General features: G+C 42.1%; 1 long non-coding RNA gene across 3 annotated transcripts in view; it reads left to right on the top strand.

Moving 5' to 3' along the window:
- The window catches only part of LOC110525316 (uncharacterized), a 71,648-nt gene that overhangs the window by 16,016 nt on the left and 35,287 nt on the right, over positions 1–20,345 (top strand). For all 3 annotated transcript variants that reach the window (XR_002473736.3, XR_002473738.3, XR_002473737.3), the window contains exon 2: positions 4,089–4,182. This is a non-coding gene — a long non-coding RNA (uncharacterized LOC110525316). The remainder of the gene's footprint in view (positions 1–4,088; positions 4,183–20,345) is intronic.

Raw genomic sequence — 20,345 nt, 5'->3', positions numbered from 1 at the left:
ATTCTTCACTTAATTATTACAAAGTGCTCACTAAGAAGTAAGCGTCCTCACACTTAGTGGCAGACACACACACACACACACACACACTGCTCAGCTAGACATGTACACAGCGTTTGCATTTTTTAAAATCCCGAGGCACAACCGAGGAGAGGGTGCAGGAAATTATTTTTAATGCATTCTAGTACGCAGCATCACCCTTCTCCAACACACACATGCACACACGCACACAGGCACGCACGCACGCACACACACACACACACACACACACACACACACACACACACACACACACACACACACACACACACACACACACACACACACAACAATAAACACAACCACATTTACTGTACAGAGAAAGCAACCGATGAAGTTTGCTTTCTAGTAGGTAGACACATCTTCCATTATGGTTTCAACAATGTGGACCAAGGCCACCACGTACATTATATAGGGCCTTTCAGCAATATCTGCAATGGCTTGGTACGTGCTAAAGGGCTATAGGGAAATAGATTGGTAGGAAATCATACAATTCTGTCCTGTGAATATAAAGAATGTCCTCTAAGGGCTCGGATACACCTGTAGCGTTTGTCGGCTGAGACTACTTAGCACCTCTGAACAGAGTGCAGGCCGTAATTTGCAAACTGAGTGCAAACCGATTCTACATCAGAGGAGGTGGATGGCAGGAGCTATAGGAGACGGGTTTAATGTAATGGATGGAATGGGAGAAATACAGAGTCAAACATGTGGTTTCCATATATTTTCTGTGTTTGATACCGTTCCATTCCAGCCATTACAATGAGCCAGTCCTCCTATTACTCCACCCGCCAGCCTCCTCTGTTCCACATGTCTGTTTGTTTGTTTGTGTGTGTGTGTGTGTATGTGTGTGTGTGTGTGTGTCTGTGTGTTTGTGTGTGTGTGTGTGTGTGTGTGTATGTGTGTGTGTGTCTGTGTGTTTGTTTGTGTGTGTGTGTGTGTTTTATATTGTGCACATGTCTGCCTGTAATAGCGTGTTCCCACTACAGTACACCCTTGTGATGTAGTCCACATTATAAACATACTGTAGTCATATGAAACAGGCAGCTGTATGGTAGCAGACAGTTTCCTTCTGTCACCCCTCTTCCTGGTGATGCGTGGTACGCCCCAGCAGGCTCCTAGAGAAGGCAGCATAATTAAACGGCTGCGTGGTTGAGCCTCTGCTAATGGATTATTACCTCAAGGAAATGAGACAGAAAACGCAAGTCAGACTCTGATAACATTCATAATATCAGGATTGTAAATTGAAATTTTGCGTAACATTAATGGGCACTGTATACAAACAGTGTGAATGTGACTATGTCTGTGTTTGTTTTTGTATGGGTTTTTGTATTCAAGCATTTGTGTCGACCTGTGCCACAGTGCTCTGTCTCCATAATGGTTGTCTTAGCATCTGAGCTTCTGTGGCACAGTAATTCCCTGCATGTAGGCCAGTAGCCGCATAGCGAGAGGAGGGGGATGGGGTGTACAGGAGAGAGATGCAAAGAGACAAGCCACACAAGCCATAAAGGGAACGGGGTGGGGTGGGGGGTGCCAAGCAGTTACCCTAAACCCTGTAGGGCTATGAACACACAGACTCGGTTAACCACAGAACCACAGGAACACACTAGCACACTTAGAAATGAAGGTAGTAAAACAAAAAGAAAGATAGTAAGAGAGAGAGGGTATGTGTGAGTGTGTCCAATACATGTGTGTGTTTAAATGAATCATGAAGTGAAATCACTTATTCAGTCCTTAGATTTGTCTTCAGGGATCACATGCTTTGTTCAGCAGGTTCAGTGCACAGATTTAAATGAGTTTTGTATGAATTCCACGTAATATTCTTTTCATGAATAAATCAATGCTCCAAGTGCTATAATTGTCCTTCACACTTCTGTGGTCTTACGTAATGTTTTACATTGTCATATTTTTGGATTTATGCCAGTGATATCTGTTCAATTGTTCTTGATTCCCTATCAATAAATATGAATACTTGATAATAACATATTGTTAATGTTGTTAATTTGTTCTGAAAGAGAGATTGATTCGCCTTATTTTAGATTACTGTTGTAGCTAACCCATTTTCCTGTATATGTGTGTGCGTGTGTGTGTGTGTGTGTGTGTGTGTGTGTGTGTGTGTGTGTGTGTGTGTGTGTGTGTAGATACATGTGTGTGTGTGTGTGGGTGTGTGTGTGTCTGTATGTGTATGTAGGTGTGTGTGGGTGTGTGTGTGTTTGTGTGTGTGTGTCTGTGTGTGTATGTACGTGTGTTGTGTGTGTGTGGGTGTGTGTGTGTGAGTCTGTGTGTGTATCTACATGTGTGTGTGTGTGTGTGTGTGTGTGTGTGTGTGTGTGTGTGTGTGTGTGTGTGTGGGTGAGTCTGTGTGTGTATCTCCGTGTGTTTGTGTGTGTGTGTGTGTGTGTGTGTGTGTGTGTGTGTGTGTGTGTGTGTGTGGGTGAGTCTGTGTGTGTATCTATGTGTGTGTGTGTGTGTGTGTGTTCATCCTGGTTTGACATGGAGGCTTTATAAGAACTGGCAGCTGTCAGTCTCCTGTTGACGTCTGTCAGGAAGGCCAGACCATCACATGGACACACAACATAACTCTCTGAGACCCTGGAAAGATACTTGAGATAAAGATAACACCCATTGTAAGGCTGTGGACACAAGACATTGTGTTTAGACAGTAGGATGAAAATACCCATTCCAGTGTTGCCATACAGACATCTTCAGCCATCGATGTAAACACATTTCTTCTAAATGATCATAGAATGTGTTTAATGCCGCAATGCAATGCCCCATCAATCATGTCTCTTGTTCATCATTGCTAGCTACTCAAATGAACTTTGCAAGAACTCTGGCTTCACTCAATTGTAGTATGAATGTCAACACATTTGGTTGACCGGATCCAGGTGTCAATGGTGACCTTCTCTATGGAGAGCTATTGCAGAGATATGGATTGAGGACTTCATATATTGTTCTGTCGTGAGTTTCCATTGTTTGTGGACCTATCCATTCTCTGTGCTGTGAAGGACATCACTAGTGATGCTGTTCCCTCTGAAAAGTAGATATAAATGAGATTCTCCTTGGTGGGTTGGAGAATTCACCCTTGACCTCAGAGGGCCTTGTGCTCCCCAGAACAGGGTCTAGACCCCACTCACCCACTCCAGACTTCTTCTGTCCAAAGACTTGGGTCAGGGTTCTGGGGGACAGGGGTCAACAACAGGGCAGCTCATGGAGCATCGGTATGCAACAAAACGTCTCTTGACAAGACCAGTCTGGGCTACCATTCATGTAATACAGTACAGTTCAAATTCAACTTGTATTGTCACACGCACAAGTAGAGTGAAATGCTTCACTTGCAAGCCCTACCCCATATTGCAGTAATCAATATCAAAATAGTATAACTTAAATAATAAAAGATATCATAAAAAAATACAAAATAAAAGAGGAAGTAGTATACAGGGACAGTGTTCAGTACCACATTTGAATGTGGAGGGATACTGGAGTAATTTGAGGTAGATATGAACATGCAGGTGGGGGATTAGGATAAAGTGACTGGAAGCAGGATAAATAGTTGTAGTACATACCCCTGCTGCTGCTATTCATTTTTAACCGCCATTCAAAAGAACAATGTTGCATCTATCTGAGTAGGCCACTGTGGGTTAATATAATGACACATAGAAAAAGCATTGAAAGATGTAACTCTGGAAAATAGCTTCAGTCAACTGACAGTACCACCATGTTTCACTAAAGGATCTGAAAGCCGTTTCTAAGTGGTGCGAAGCGGTCACGTGACATCAAGGTGTTTCAGCTGCTATTCGTGGCCGTATGTAAAGGTTAAGCCGACATTTTCATGAAGTTATTGCCAATTTGAATACTGCAGAGCAAACTTATCGATAGTAAATGCTACCTCTGTTGACAAGCGTCATGTGATCACCCCTCTCCTCTGCATTGAGGGAACATGTTCATTGTGATTTTGTCTAGAAACGATATCTGACATGTAAAGGTTAGTGGCTGCATGGAAAATCTTTACATTTACAACCCTGCCTCTGTGTGTGTGTTCCCTCGTGCTGCAGGAGAAATATGGCCCTGATTCCCCTGCTCAGGAGAGAGGCCAAATGGACATGACTGTCTGGGACTTTGCCTACTGCTGAACCAACATGAGCTCAGGTTAGAAAGCCAACGGGCCCTCAAAAATACAAAGAAGCAAATGCCAAACTAACCATGCTGTGTGTGTGTGTCCGTGCACTCTGTTCATCTTCATGTGAGCGTGTGTGTCTCTGCAAACCCGCAGCAAAGTTAGCCTCTGTGTTGAGTATTTTTATTTTTAATTTTATTTGCACCAAAGAAAACAATTGATAGATAACAATACAAAGAAAACAATTGATAGATAACAATACAAAGAAAACAGTTGTGCAGGTGTGGTTGGAAGCCCACGGGCTTATATGAAAACCACAACACAGAAAAATCAATGTACAAAGATAATTAAAAAGGTTTGTTAAAACAGATAACAAAACCTACTAATTATAAATGTATAAATAAATTGTTCAGTAATCACCAAAACAACATACATATTGGTTTTGTGTAAATGTGTTTGCATGTGCGTGCGTAAAAGTTTGGCTATGTGGAGAATATTAGAGTAAACCCTTGGATGTTAGTAGCAGTCCAGGGAACACAGAAAACAGAAAAACACTGCTTTGAGGGAAGCTCAGGCAATGTGGCCATGAGAAATATCAAATCCCATGACCCATTCATCTGCCCTCTGGTCCGTACCAAGACCAGAGTCACATGGGGGCAGAGGCTTGCATTCACTGTTTATCATCAGCACAAACTCACAGTCTAAATGGTGTACCCCATAAAAATCTAATGCAAATGGCTTTAGTCATTGCAAATGATGTACAAGCAGGCAGCGTTCTCAGCGAGGTCATTTGGAACATTCCCATATTACTCCCCACATGATGTGTAGATGATGTGTGGATGTAGCATTTTAGTTGTACTGCCATATTGGTCGATCTATGAAATTAGCTTGCTCTAGTGATGTGTTCCGGAAGGTATTATTCGTGATTTTTGAATGGCCTATTTACTCAAAATTGGCAGAAAAAAATAAAAAATCCTTGATTTGACCTTTGACCTCAGCCTTCCTAAAACCATCTCAAACACAGCTGGACAGATTGACAATATGTTACTTTCTTGGGCTATTTAATGTGCGTGCTATGCACCACGTGCTAAATCTGTAGAAATACAACTCTGTCATAAAAAAATATTTCAATGGCTAAAAATACAGATCTCACTCACACTCTCCAAACAGTACCAGACAATACCAAGAGGTTACCTCTAGTACCATTCAGAATATTCTGGTTACTCCAAAAGGCTGTTTGTAGGTCTTGGTATTCAAGAAAAAGACTTATTGTGTGATGTAGAATTAAAGGGTTCAAGAGAGAGGGTGATGTCAGCACCCATGGGCCTCAGCATGTGGTAGTGTACTCACTGTAATTACTCCCTCTACTCTCCCTCTATCGGTGGAGTGCTCTGAAGGGCCAATTAGGGAGGGCAGGCCGAGTCGCCGGGCAGGAGAGTCCGCGGCAGAGTCACTACTCACCATTTAAACTCCCAGACCTATTGCCATCATAGAAAGCGTTGTTATCAAATCACTAGTTTCGATTTTCGCCAATGATACAGTCAAAGCCAAAGATTTGTGATCAAATACCAAAAATAGACATTTTTCAGACCAAGCATGTGATTTCATTTTTGTTGGTATCAATAGCAAGCACCCTGGCATGGTAATATTATGTGTATCCAATGTAACTATACAGTACCTCTCTTTAGAAGGATGCCATTTACGCTGTTTTCAGTGTTGTCGGTTGACAAGGTGATACGCTATTGTCCCTCTGGTTGGTGTTTGGTCAAAACCAAACTAACAAACTGCAGTCCATTATGTGAGTCAATTTGACTATACAGGTTTTCAGGAACGCATTGTGCTGTTGACATGAAAGTCAGGAGGAAGGTACACTCTCCCTATAGGAGAACACTGAACCCTTTAAGGAACCCATTTTGGTTCCAGGTAAAACCCTTTTTGGTTCCAGGTAGGACCCTTTCACAGAGGATTCTACATGGAACCCAGAAGAGTTCTACCTGGAACCAAAAGGGGTTCTCCTATGGGTTCAGCCAAATAACACTTGTGGAATATTTTTTTCTATATACTGTAAATCAGAATCCTTCAGTATTGGGCCATTGCTTTGGGTTCACTATAGTTCAAATGCTTAGCAAATGTGAATGTGGACTTTATCCACGGTCCTCTCCAAAATACTACCGCTGCCTTTAATCAGGATGTGTCTACAACAGTACCATAGCATTCATGTCACCATCTTAAAAGCAGTGTGTCAGTGTCGTTAGACCACTATATCCACCGCTGCATTATTTACATAGACTGCAATGCAAGGTAACTGGCCCGCTATGCTTTTTAGGAGTCAGAGCGATGTCGAACCTCCCATCAGCCATTGCCTGTGTGAGAGCATGGTAGGGACCATGGGGTCAAAGCCCAAACAAGAAGGGATGACTATTTACATCTCTCAGATGAAGATGTGCAGTGACACTCCTGAAACAATCCCCCTGGAAACAGGGCTACTGCAGCCTCTCATTTCTATCCTTTAGTAATACTCCCTGACAATATCCAAATTACAATGATTGCCTTGTGTTTCAATGTGCTGTATGCTCTACGGGCAGTGGTTACATATATATACTGTGTATACGTATTCGATTTATAGAATAGCAACCATGACAATGCACAATATCCTGTGTGTTTATATCCTATTACGTTTGTACATGGCACAGCATTACTTGTACTAATTTAGCACTAATGAAATCCAGTATGACAGAGAGCGATTGTTAGGTGTTGCCGTTCATAAGGCACAGCCTGTGTTTTCCAAGAGTAGACCTTCCAGAATACAGACGTAGGATCTTCATTTGAGCCAGTTTGCTGCAGCAGGAAAATAAACTTGCAGCAACAGGAAATTAGAATTTTTACGTGGATTATAATTTAAAGTCCATATTTGTAGGGGTTGATACATTTTTCATAAGGGAAAATCAAGTCTGAAAGTTCTCCTGCAACAGGGTGATCAAATTAAGATCCTACATCTGTATACCTGCATGCAGCCTCCATGTCATCAACGCTAGGCCACAGGACATAATGTCCCCTGCATGCATTTGCATGATTAAAGCATGGTACAGTGTTTGTGTGTGTGTGTGTGTGTGTGTGTGTGTGTGTGTGTGTGTGTGCGTGTGTGTGTGCGTGTTTGAATGTGTTTATGCGTGTGTGCTTGGGCACACATGATGAATCGCCAACTGAGGATAATAGGTGCCAGCGTACAACACATCTTTTGGATGTCCATAAGCTAAAATCTACACCTGTCCATCTGACCAATAAGGATAAAGCCGTTATTATCATGTAATAAATGTGTAATAAACACACAATAGCTAGCGTCAAGGTTAAAGCGTTAACCAAAGGAAAAAGTAGGTCATTTATAAAAATGTATTTATATGAAAGCTGCTATTTCTGATTTATTTTCCATCTATCATTTTAATATTTCCTATTCGTCATGTAATTCCATATTTCATGCCTGCATGCGATCCTTCCCCCATGCTATATATATCAGCTGAGGCTCCTGCCGCTTTGTGATAGCACATTCTATCCTGTCCACGGCTGTTACAAAAATTCCACAAAACCGAAACATATCCATCTTTTTTTCTAATTTTGATACACGGAATTACCAGGGGTAGGGCATTGGGGTGGGGTGACAAAATCACTAGTTATCCATTTATAATTAAAAGGAATAAAACTGCAGTTGTATTTTTTTCCATTTAATATCCAAGTGGCCGTCAGTGTAGGTTGTAGTAGCGCTGCGTAGGTAGGGTTTCTCCTACATCATCTTTTTACTGTGAGAACAAAGGATATGCACATCATAAAATCATGCAAATGAATGCAAATCGCTGTCAGCGAAGAGAGGAAAGGTGGCAGAAGGGAGGGGAGTTTGCAGAAGCCAAGATGGGTGGTAGGCAAGCCTCTGCTGCCCCAAACTATTTAAGATATAGCTTTTTGAAAAAAGGTGTTGATGGCCCAATATATTGCTTAATTTAGCTCTGTCTTATTCCAAACCAGTCTTTTTAGTCTTTGTTGTTTACAGAAGTGTTTTTGAATATCCCTCCTTTGGGCCTGGATAGACTTGCCTAAGACAATGCAAAGTCCAAACAAGAGGCACCTGGCATCTTCTCCCTCCTTTCCTCCTTAATCACCTCCCTTTATTAATCTTTTAAAGCAACATTTTTAATAAATGTTCTTTGAGAATTACATATTTTATTCTCAATTCATGTTTTGATCTGCTGAATGCAGTGAATAGAAACGAAAATGTGTCTCTTGTGTTGTGATGGAAGAGAGCAGATTAGGGAGGGAGGGAGGGCAGGGCAGGGAGGGAGGGCAGGGAGGGCAGGGCAGGGCAGGGCAGGGCAGGGCACGCAGGGAGGGAGGGAGGGAGGGCAGGAAGGGCAGGAAGGGAGGGAGGGAGGGAGGGAGGGAGGGAGGGAGGGAGGGAGGGAGGGAGGGAGGGAGGGAGGGAGGGAGGGAGGGAGGGAGGGAGGGAGGGAGGGAGGGAGGGAGGGCAGGGCAGGGCAGGGCAGGGCAGGGCAGGGCAGGGCTGTGTGTATAGAGCATCAGAGAAATGCAAAACAGATCCTACTAACGCCACGGCTAATGAAAGTGTCCCCTCTACCCCCATTCGCTCACTTCAACCTTATCAAAATTGTGTCATTTTCCTGAGTGCGTTCATTAAGCCTAAGGGAGGGGGATTAAGAATTGACAACTGCTCCCTCCCTTTCCTTCCCCTCAGACCCTTTCGAAAATCACATATTCACAGTGTATTCCTGGATATTCATGTCAGTGTACACCATGCACATTGGGATTTTTTGACGCATTATATATCTTTATAATGAGGAAACTGTACAGAGGGCAACATGTTCACATTGTCTGAAACCTTGCTCATGCAGGTTTTATGTGTACATTTTTTTAAAACCATTTTTACAGTAACTGTTTAAAATACAATTCGTGGTGCCTTTCGACTGCTCTGGGTCTTCAAATGAGAGATAGCTTACCAGCAGGTTGAAGATCTACCATTCTGTTGAAATCTGACCAAGGATGGCACACCAACTGTCAACATTATTTCAATTTAATTCACACATTTAGGATCATTTTGAGTGCTCTAATTTTGAACAGTAGATTGTTGTGTTTTAATGATGTTAGATATCATTTTCCAACACAGCTTTAGAGACTATCCACTTTAACATCTAGTCTGTATAACTGTGTGTAAAAGGCTATGTGTGAGTAGGTTTAAATAATGCTCGGAGCTGCCCGTATTTCAGCTATGATCAGTGATTTGTGTGCAGGAACATATAAAAGAACACTCAAACACACGCAGGCACGCACGCAGGCACGCACGCACACACGCACACACACACACACACACACACACACACACACACACACACACACACACACACACACACACACACACACGCATTTGGACTACCCCTCAGACACAATATGGTGAGTGAGTGAGAGAAGGGGGAGGGCACAGACAGACACTTACAATAATGCATAATGACGTTAACATTCTTGCATGTCTAATGGAGAGGGGACCGAGACAGACACTGTCTGGGTCGTCGCCTGTGTGTGTGTGTGTGTGTGTGTGTTTGTGTGTGTGTGTGTCTGTGTGTTTGTTTGTTGGGCACCATTCTCAAATGACTGAGTAGCTTTGGCTAAAGCATTAATCCAATTAATCATTATGCAAGATCTTGTCTGTGTGTGTGTGTGTGTGTGTGTGTGTGTGCGTGTTTGTGTGTGTGTGTGTGTGTGTGTGTGTGTGTGTGTGTGTGTGTGTGTGTGTGTGTGTGTGTGTGTGTGTGTGTGTGTGTGTGTGTGTGTGGGGGGGGTGTGTGTGTGTGTGTGTGTGTGTGTGTGTGAGTGTGTTTTTTTACTAAACCAATGCACTGGAAGCTATATGACATCCACAACAGTAGAAGCTGAATGTTGCATTTCTATGAATAACCCTGCTTTCAATCTCATTTAAATATTTGTGTGTGCCGAAGGGTGGGGCGCAATTATGCGAGCAAGCATAGACATCATCAAGTCCTCTGCTAATGTCTGTTATCTCTCTCGACCTCCCATCATACAAACATAAGGTAATGGATTGGATATGAACACTGATGAAGTGACAAAAAACACCGATGGAGAAAGATAGAGGAGGACTGGAAACGATGGAGCTCATTTTCTGCAGACACCCCGGTGCCATCTGTAGACCGCTGAAATCCCCATGAATGTGTTGCTGGGCTTAGGAGGGGAGGGGGGGGGGGGGTTATATATGTATTTTTTTCGTCTGCATCAAATGTCAAGTTAATTTCCTGGGTGGTATGAGCAGTGTGTCCTCCCCTTGGATGTGTGTGTGGCAGCACAGAGGATGTGAGTGGGGGAAGGAGGTAAAGTGAGTATAGGAAAAGAGGCGAAAAGAGAGGTGAGGAGGCGGGGGCGAGTACAGTACGCTAGGATCTGTAAATTGGCGCTCTCTGATGTGCTAGTGGCAGTGTGTGTGTGTGTGTCTGTGTTTGTGTGTGTGTTTGTGTGTGTGTACATACAAAGCATACATGGTTATATTTTTTGAGTTCAGTGAGTGTGTATGTCTGTATATCTGTCTGAATGCACCTGTTCGTTTGAACTTACAGTAAATTGCTAAACATGACATATTTTGTCTCAATAATAATTTCAATTGATTATTGGAATTCTAGATCTACAGCCAATGATGTGACAACCCTCTCCTGTGCTGGTAGTATCATGTGGAGCATAGCCCATCTTCATTAGAGGGGAGCAGTCCCTTATTAAACGACCAATCAGAATCCTCTCTTTTTATAGTCCAGCTACAGGGCGCTGATCCTTATCACAAGCACTGACCGTTAAAGCTGCAATATGTAACTTATTTTGAGAGACCCGACCAAATTCACATAGAAATGTGAGTTTTAGTCTAAGAAGCGGCAGATATGTTCTACTGTATGTGCGCTATTTTTATGCTTCCTGTTCTTCAGTTTAGTTTTTATGTCTTTTACTTTCGGTTTGGTACACCAGCTTCAAACAGCTAAAAATACAATAGTTTTGGTTATTGAAAATATATTTTGTAGCGGTTTAGATGGTACAATGATTCTCTACACTTTGACTGCTTGTTTTGTCACATACACTGAAATTAGGCAAACTATTAGAATTTTAGCAACCAGGAAATGGTGGAGTGATTTCTGCATGTTGCACCTTTAACTAATGGGAACACACTGCTCTATCATTATAATAGCCCCTCATCTTTATACACAACCACAAAGACCTCTGTGTGTCTGTCTGTGTGCATCTCTGTATGTGTTTCATCCCCTCTTTTACTCTGCTGCTACTCTCTGTTTATTATCTATGCATATTCACTACCTACATGTGCATATTATCTAAATTACCTTGACTAACCGGTGCCCCCCCCCCACATTGACTCTGTACCGGTACCCCCTGTATCTGTATATAGCCTCACTACTGTTATTTTACTGCTGCTCTTTAATAATTTGTTATTTATAGTTTTTACTTATCTATTTTTGTACTTATAACACTTATTTTTCTTAAAACTACATTGTTGGTTAAGGGCTTGTTAGTAAGAATTTCACTGTAACCTGTTGTATTCGGTGCATGTGACAAATACAATTTGATTTGATTTGATGAGTGTGTGTCCATGAGCTGTTCTTTCTAATCAGCAGTGTCCTATCAGTAAACGGATGTGAAACATATCCCTATCACTATTGTCGCTCATGTAGGACCACTAGCTAATGTGTTGCTTGGTGATGGCAGTCTTTGTCTCTCTCTGCCACTGTGGACTCTTCTTATATTTCATTGAGGTTTGTAGATTTTTTTTCCCCCCAGTCCCCCTATTTGCATTGAGTAATTGGGTGCATCTGACAAGCCTCATGCCTAATGTATGCGTTTCTTACATTTACGGGGTGCATCTTTTATGTGAAAAGAAACACATACTATTCTTTTTTTGACAAACACACTGTTTGTATTTATTGGACATGATCGGTCTGCAGTGCCTTCGGAGAGTTTTCAGACCCCTTGACTGTTTTCCACATTTTGTTTATTTACAGTCTTATTCTAAAATGGATTAAATAAATACAAATCCTCAGCAGTCTATGCACAATACCCCATAATGACATCACAATACCCCATAATGACATCACAATACCCCATAATGACATCACAATACCCCATAATGACAAAGCGAAAACAGCTTTTTAGACATTTTTGCAGAAATACCTTATTTACATAAGTATTCAGACCCTTTGCTATGAGACTGGAAATAGAGCTCAGGTGCATCCTGTTTCCATTGATCATCCTTGAGATGTTTCTACAACTTGATTGATTGGACATGATTTGGAAAGGCACACACCTGTCTATATAAGGTCCCACAGTTGACAGTGCATGTCAGAGCAAAAACCAAGCCATGAAGTCGAAGGAATTGTCCGTAGAGCTCCGAGACAATATTGTGTCGAGGCACAGATCTGGGGAAGGGTACCAAAAAATGTCTGCAGCAATGAAGGTCCCCAAGAACACAGTGGTCTCCATCATTCTTCAATGGAAGAAGTTTGGAACCTCCGTGAGCTGGACATTTCTAAAAATCCTGTTTTTGCTTTGTCATTATGGGGTATTGTGTGTAGATTGATGAGGAACATTTATAGGACTACAGTACATAGCAAAACTGTGCCTGCCTGTGTGTCTGTGTGAGTGTGTGTGCGCATGTGTGTTGTCAGAGTGATTTCCAGTGTCTGAATGAGTGTATGAACGCGTGTATACGTATTGCAACAGACATGTAAAACGCTGTAATGTGGAGAAAGGGATTATTCATTTGTCAGTTGTGCTTTACCTGATGTATGCTCCTTGCCTGTCACATCCCATAACTCTGAGAAATTACACCAGTCCCACATAATTATGTATATTCATGATGCTGCTTTGCATGGCGCATGTGCAGTATCATGGTCTGTAGGAGTCACCCTGATCTCAAGACATGGCAGAGCGAAAAGCTTGGAATCTACTGATTCACTGTCTCCTCACAAGCATAGGCTGGATAGCACTCCCTTCATGACAATTGTATTATGTATGGAAAGCTCTTTTGCATTTGGTGGCATAGCCTCTGTTTGCCCACAATGTAACATACAATCTTAAATAAATTAGCTTTGTCCCGGATTATCAAGGTCATTCTGAAGGAGAGGATTTTTTGTATAGCTCTCATTTAGCCATATGTTTGTCATATTTTCTCATAGTTGTGTTTTTAAAATGTATTTCTATTGTCCTCGCTGTTACTCTCTCTCTCGCTCTCGCTCTCTCTCTCTCTCTCTCTCTCTCTCTCTCTCTCTCTCTCTCTCTCTCTCTCTCTCTCTTCCTCTCCTCTCACTCCCTCTCCTTTCTCTTCCTCTATCTCTCTATCTATTGCCTTCTTCCTCTATAATCTTGACAGTGTGGTTACATGTGGACCTTTGTGTCTCTGTTAATGAAAGGTGCAAATCAGAGAGGGAATGCTATTGACATAGGGACAAGGATGAGAACTAGTGAATGAGAAACAAACCGGGATGGATGACAAGAGTGACGATAGCAGGAGAAAGGCGGGAATGAGGGAATGGAGAGAGAGGACAGGAGGTGGTGGAGGAGGAGAGGAGAGAAGAGGAGAGGAGAGGAGAGGAGAGGAGAGGAGAGGAGGCAGAGTAGGATCCTAGTGACTGGCTCAACGGCCCATTGAAGCGGCTTGAGGAGGGAGCAGACTTAATCAGTGCACCAGCGGTAATGAAGGAAAGGGTTTGGGCTGTGCCACTGCTTGGGTAAAAAGTGATTGTTCTCAGCACGGGCTTCCCAAACACTGCCAACAATGGCACTATTGTCCCGCCAGCTCTCATTAGGGAGAGAACTAGGGACGGCACGAGAGGGGCGAAGAGGGTAGCGCGAGTGGGAACCTGACAGGAATGGGGGACGGGGGGAGGAGGGAGGAGGGAGGGGGAGAGGGCACTCCCCCTGATTCCATTGAACTCCACCCTGGCATCATCCTCTCCCTTCCTGTCTCTCGCTTTATCTTTCTCTCTCTTTCATCATATCTTCCTCTCGTTCTCTTATCCCTCCATCCTCTCATCCCTTCACCTGGTTGTCCTCTGACCTATTTCTCCTGCTTTCTTCTCATCTGCTTACCTTACTTCCTTGATATATTTATCTGTTTTCTCTCACTCATCTTCCCATCCTCATTTTCTTCTTTCTTCCTCTCATTCTCCCATTCTTATCCTGGCTTTAGGATGCCTTGCCTGTCATACCACCTCCACATCAACATCCCCCATCCACTGAGAGAGAGAGAGAGAGAGAGCGAGAGAGAGAGAGCGGGGGGGAGAGGGAGAGGGGGAGAGAGAGAGGCAGGGAGATGGGAGGGAACAAGAAATATCATGCCTGTTCCTGCCTTAATAAACATGGACGAATGATGAACACAATAGAATACATTATGCTCTTGTTAGCAGAGGCAATCACCATCTCTTTCACAGCCTAACCCAATGCTCCCGCTTCGCCACTTTCCCACCCTCAATGCCCAATGGCCACAAAAGATTAGATTTGATTCTTCAATGTGAAGAAGAACATAGTGTTGCATATTAATTTTTCCCCATTCAGTCTGCATTCTCTGAAATATTTGTCATCTTCCTCTACAAACCAATGGTTTTGGTGTGTGTGCGTGTGTGTGTGTGTGTGTGTGTGTGTGTGTGTGTGTGTGTGTGTGTGTGTGTGTGTGTGTGTGTGCCTGTGTGCATGTGAGCATGCGTGACTGTTGTATGAGCTTGTATATGTGCATGACAAACACATTTAGTCAAATATACTGTAAATAAAAGATGTGGCAGATTAAACAGATAACATTTTTATTTTTATAGTAATTAGGACTTTTATACTAATTATTTACATATCTATGACACAACCATACAAACTAAATCCTAATAGATAGCCCAACCATAATCTCTTTACTAAAGCACCACTTGCTCTTTAGAACTATGCAGAGGAAAAGGGAAACAGCGAGACGACCATTCTGCCTGAATTCCAACTGTATTCTGACACTTCTGAAAAAAGGATGTGCCTTTAGGAGATGAGAAACAGGCCTGACAATGTTGCCATTTATTGGGATGACTCATGTACTGGAGGCAGCTCTGCAGGGTAGTCACTGGCTAGCACAGCCACAAAGTCATAACATCTGATTTTAAACCCCTAACCTTAATATTAACCGGAAACCTGAAACACATCTTATGCCCAGGCCTCTAAAGTGCGACCAATTTGGTTGCATATGCAACAGAATATTGTTCTGTGCGACCAGGATTTTGTTTTGGGAGCACTGTGTGACTAAGGGAAAAATCTACCAGATAATAATTGTTGTAATGATAAGGCTTTGCTGTACCGTTATTTCCTAGTGCACTAGAGAAAAACAGCAACGAAGCCAAAAGATCTGACCCATAGTACTGGCACAGCATTTTTACTTTCCTACAGCAGACCACCAGGACAGCATATTATTCATAAACCATGTCGTGGGTCGTTCTAAAACCACTCATTGGTTTACACTTTGTTTAGTCATGTTATCTCATTCGCTAGCTAGCTTACAACCTGGTAGCTGCCAGTATACTTGATCAATGATCATAGCAATGAATGAATAACAGATCTTTTGAATGTTGTCACAAACCTGACGTTTTTAAAGATACAGCGTACAATTATCTATGTAATGTATCTCAATAGGAAAATAGTGCTTTTACACAGTGTAGAAACCAAATATTCCACAAATGACTTTGTAATTGAAAATACAGGTATTTCCATCAACATTTTAGATTTTATAATAAACTAATGTCGTAACAGTGTTAGTTCATTTCTTTCAGGGGTTGGAACCGGTTCAGGGTGCAGAACTGAAAACAGGAAAATAACAAAACAATTTGAGGAACAGAACCAGAACCGAGAACAAAAGTGATCTATACTGTTCCGGAATATAACCATTATTTTTAAAAGCATGGGTACTAGTTAATAATGTTAATTTATGTTAACTTGTTTTTATCTTTATTCTGGTGCCACTCTGCACACTCAAGATTTTTAGCTAGCTAGCTCGTTAGCTAGCTCTGGTCTAGCTCTAAAAACAATAGGCAGCATTATATGTAATGTAATAGAACTGACTCTCATGATCAAGGGCTAGCTCTAGTCCAAAGTTAGTTTAGCCAACTCTCTGAAATTCAACGACATTCAAAGTTCCTTCATAGAAGCCACTCCTCTCTATGTATAATTCTGTGGGCTTAACTCAGATAATGCTTGTCATAACCACAAGATTTCCATGCTTCATGCCCTGCGCTCTCCTCACCCACAAAATTTCAGTTTCATGTCGCACCCTACACTACAATTGTCTTTCCAAAGCATGTGCAAAGCTTTCCTGCTCCATAGCAAACTGCTCTATCCATTAGTGGAGTAATTTAATGTTGAGCTAAATAAAAATAAAAACATATATTTCAGAGGTTTAAAAAGGAAAGGAAACAGAAAGGAACGATATAAACTGTAACTTTTCTTCATTCGAACCGGGTTCAGAACTTTATAACAGTGGAACAGAATGAAAGAAAATGATGGTTTCTAGGGCACAATATGTGCTTCATCGTTCAAGATGAAGGGAGGTTGTTAAAGATGCTACAAGCATTTTGCTACACCTGCAATAACATCTGCTAAACACGTGTATGTGACCATTAAAATTAGATTTTGATTTCAGATTGACGTCAAAATTGTAAGTCTATTCATGTCCTGAGGAAAATGGCTTCCAAAACCGGCCACTAGGGGCAACAGTGAGCATTGTGGACGGATTTGGTGAATAGACGTAATCCCATGACTCTGGATCAGAAGGTTGCGTGTTTGATCATCACAGTCATGGATACTGTTTTTTATTTTATTTTTAATTTTTAACCCTATCCCAAAACCTAACCCTTACCTTAACCATTCGGAATGAGTGCCTAAACTTAATGTTTTAACCCTATCCCAAACTTTAACCCTTACCTTAACCATTCGGAATGAGTGCCTAAACTTAATGTTTTAACCCTATCCCAAACTTTAACCCTTACCTTAACCATTCGGAATGAGTGCCTAAACTTAATGTTTTAACCCTATCCCAAACTTTAACCCTTACCTTAACCATTCGGAATGAGTGCCTAAACTTAATGTTTTAACCCTATCCCAAACTTTAACCCTTACCTTAACCATTCGGAATGAGTGCCTAAACTTAATGTTTTAACCCTATCCCAAACTTTAACCCTTACCTTAACCATTCGGAATGAGTGCCTAAACTTAATGTTTTAATCCTATCCCAAACTTTAACCCTTACCTTAACCATTCGGAATGAGTGCCTAAACTTAATGTTTTAACCCTATCCCAAACTTTAACCCTTACCTTAACCATTCGGAGTGACGTTTGGAGAAATGGAATGATTCAAAGCATTAAGAGGAACAATACAGAGCAGCAGAAGCAACAAAAACACTTCGAAATTTGACGTTTGGAGAACGTGGATGAACTTCTAATTCTGGAGTGAGATTGTGACTGCTAGTTGAGAAAACATATAGGCCCAATCAATTTTTAAAAAATCGTATTTTCTCGTGAGCCTAAATTTCTCGTGAGCCTAAATGTGGTGCTCCCAAGCTTTTTAAGTTGAGAGACAAGTGCTACTAATGAACAATGTTAATTTAGAGCCCTGCTTTTTGCCTAACTCTAACCTTAAATTAAGACCAAAAAGCACATTTTGGTTTTCATAAATGTTTTCGATATGTAGACAATTTTGATTTTGCAGCTGGCCCATCTTGTGGAAATCACTCAGCTCTACCTCCACGACAAGATTCATCCCAATACATTTCAATATGTGAAGTCTCTGAGTGACAATGACAATTGCATACCAAATTGTCACTCAAGTCCCATCAGCGAGTTTGGAGAAAATCCTCTGTCCGCTTTCATGTTTTTCTTTTTTTTGTCCCCCATGCAGAGAAATGGTCCCGGTAATGGTAGCAATCTGTACCCAGAAAGGCAAGGGGCATTTAAGCTCCAACACAGGCACATATCAGGTCTGTCTGGATGATCTGAGATGCTGTTGACAATCAGTATAACTTGCCCAGACTTCCCCAGAAGAAGCTATGTGATCTAGGTGTTTATTTCAATGAGTGCCATGAGACAAAAGAAAGGAAGAAAGAAGAAAATAAATTGATAGTCTGAATTCTAGCTGAAGGGGTGTGGATGCGCACACAGTGAAAGAGATGGCCTCCGGTTCAGGGGCAGGAGGCTGGGTTGCAATGGCTGCAGGTCTCTGATATGCCCATCTGCAACACAGAGAGGGCCTACTTTAACTGTGTGTCCGTCTGTGTGTGTGTGCGCACCCGTGCGCATGCGTGCGTGTCTGTGTATGTGAGTTTGCATGTGTTTGCGTGTGATCCACCTTAGAACATACAGAAAAATACTGCAAAACATATTTTTGTACGGTACACATCAAATTAAATTTGTCACATGCGCCGAATATAACAGGTATAGACTGTACAGTGAAATGCCTACTTACAAGCCTTTAACCAACTGTGCAGTTTTAAGAAAATACCTACAAAAAAAGTCAGCGATAAGAATAACAAATAATTAAAGAGCAGCAGTAAATAACAATAGCGGGGCTATATACATGGGGTACCGGTACAGAGTCAATGTCAAGGTGCGGGGACACCGGTGTCGAGGTAATTCAGGTAATATGTACATATAGGTAGAGTTATTAAAGTGACTATGCATAGATGATAACAGAGAGTAGTAGCAGCGTTCTGGGGGGGCAATGCAAAGAGTCTGGGCATTCTGTACTCTTCTAGGGTCATCAGCCAGTCTGTTCTCGGGATATCACCCTCAGTCCACCGGTCAAACGGATCGGGTGAACCAGGATCTGGAGACCGCCTTACGGTGCTGTGTGTCTGCCAACCCCGCCACTTGGAATCAGCAACTTCCCTGGGTGGAGTACGCACACAACACTCTCCAGTGTTCCACCACCGGCCTGTCACCATTCCAGGTGTTGTACAGTTACCAATCCCCCCCTCTTTCCTGATCAGGAAATTGAAGTTCCTTAGATATCGTGCACCAGCGGTTGTTCACATATATGCATAGGCCCCTGCCCCGTGTCTTGCCAGAGGCTGCTGTTCAGTCCTGCCGATGGAGTGTATACGCCAGCTGTATGTTCTTAATGTCGTCGTTCAGCCACGACTCGGTGAAACATAAGATATTACAATGTCCCGTCTGTAGTATATACATGCTTTCAGCTCATCCCATTTATTCTCCAGCGATTGAACATTAGCTAGCAGGATGGAAGGCAAAGGCAGATTAGCCACTTGTCGATTAATCCTCGCAAGGCACCCTGATCTTTTTCCAGAAAATATCAGTTTTCTTCTCCAGCAAATCTGGGCCTAGTCGGGTGTCTGTAGTAGTATATCCCTCCAGTCCGAATCATTGAAGAAGAACTCTTCGTCCAGTTTGAGGTGAACAATCGCAGTTCTCATGTCCAGAACCTTTTTTCGGTCATAAGACACAGTAGCAGCAACATTATGTACAAAACAAGTTACGAACAATGCAAAAAAATGTAACAAAATAGCATGGTTGGTTAAGAGCCGTAAAGACGGCAGCCCTCCCCTCCGGCACAATCATGTACACAGCTATTGTTCAATCAGAAAAGCATGTGAACTCCCCATGTACTTACTGATCCCTAGAATCCATAGCCGAGAGGTTTATATACAGTGGGGCAAAAAAGTATTTAGTCAGCCACCAATTGTGGAAGTTCTCCCACTTAAAAGATGAGAGAGGCCTGTAATTTTCATCATAGGTACACTTCAACTATGACAGACAAAATGAGAAAAAAAATCCAGAAAATCACATTGTAGGATTTTTTATGAATTTATTTGCAAATTATGGTGGAAAATAAGTATTTGGTCACCTACAAACAGTACCTATGATGAAAATTACAGGCCTCTCGTCTTTTTAAGTGGGAGAACTTGCACAATTGGTGGCTGACTAAATACTTTTTTGCCCCATTGTATATAGTTCCTGAGCTAGAATCTATCGATCTATAGTGTATTGTATTTCCCTAAAGAGCTTTTCAGACAGCCAGCAGAACATCGTAGAGTACCCCGCCAGGTACACCACTTGTCCCTATAGTCAAAGCGGCTCGTACCAGGATGGCAACAGCCCAGAG

This window comes from Oncorhynchus mykiss, chromosome 6 (assembly GCF_057628025.1).
Source record: "Oncorhynchus mykiss isolate SJ-2025 chromosome 6, ASM5762802v1, whole genome shotgun sequence".
Taxonomy (NCBI): Eukaryota; Metazoa; Chordata; class Actinopteri; order Salmoniformes; family Salmonidae; genus Oncorhynchus; species Oncorhynchus mykiss.
The sequence above is the reverse complement of the archived record's forward strand: the minus strand, read 5'-3'. Positions and strand labels throughout refer to the sequence as shown.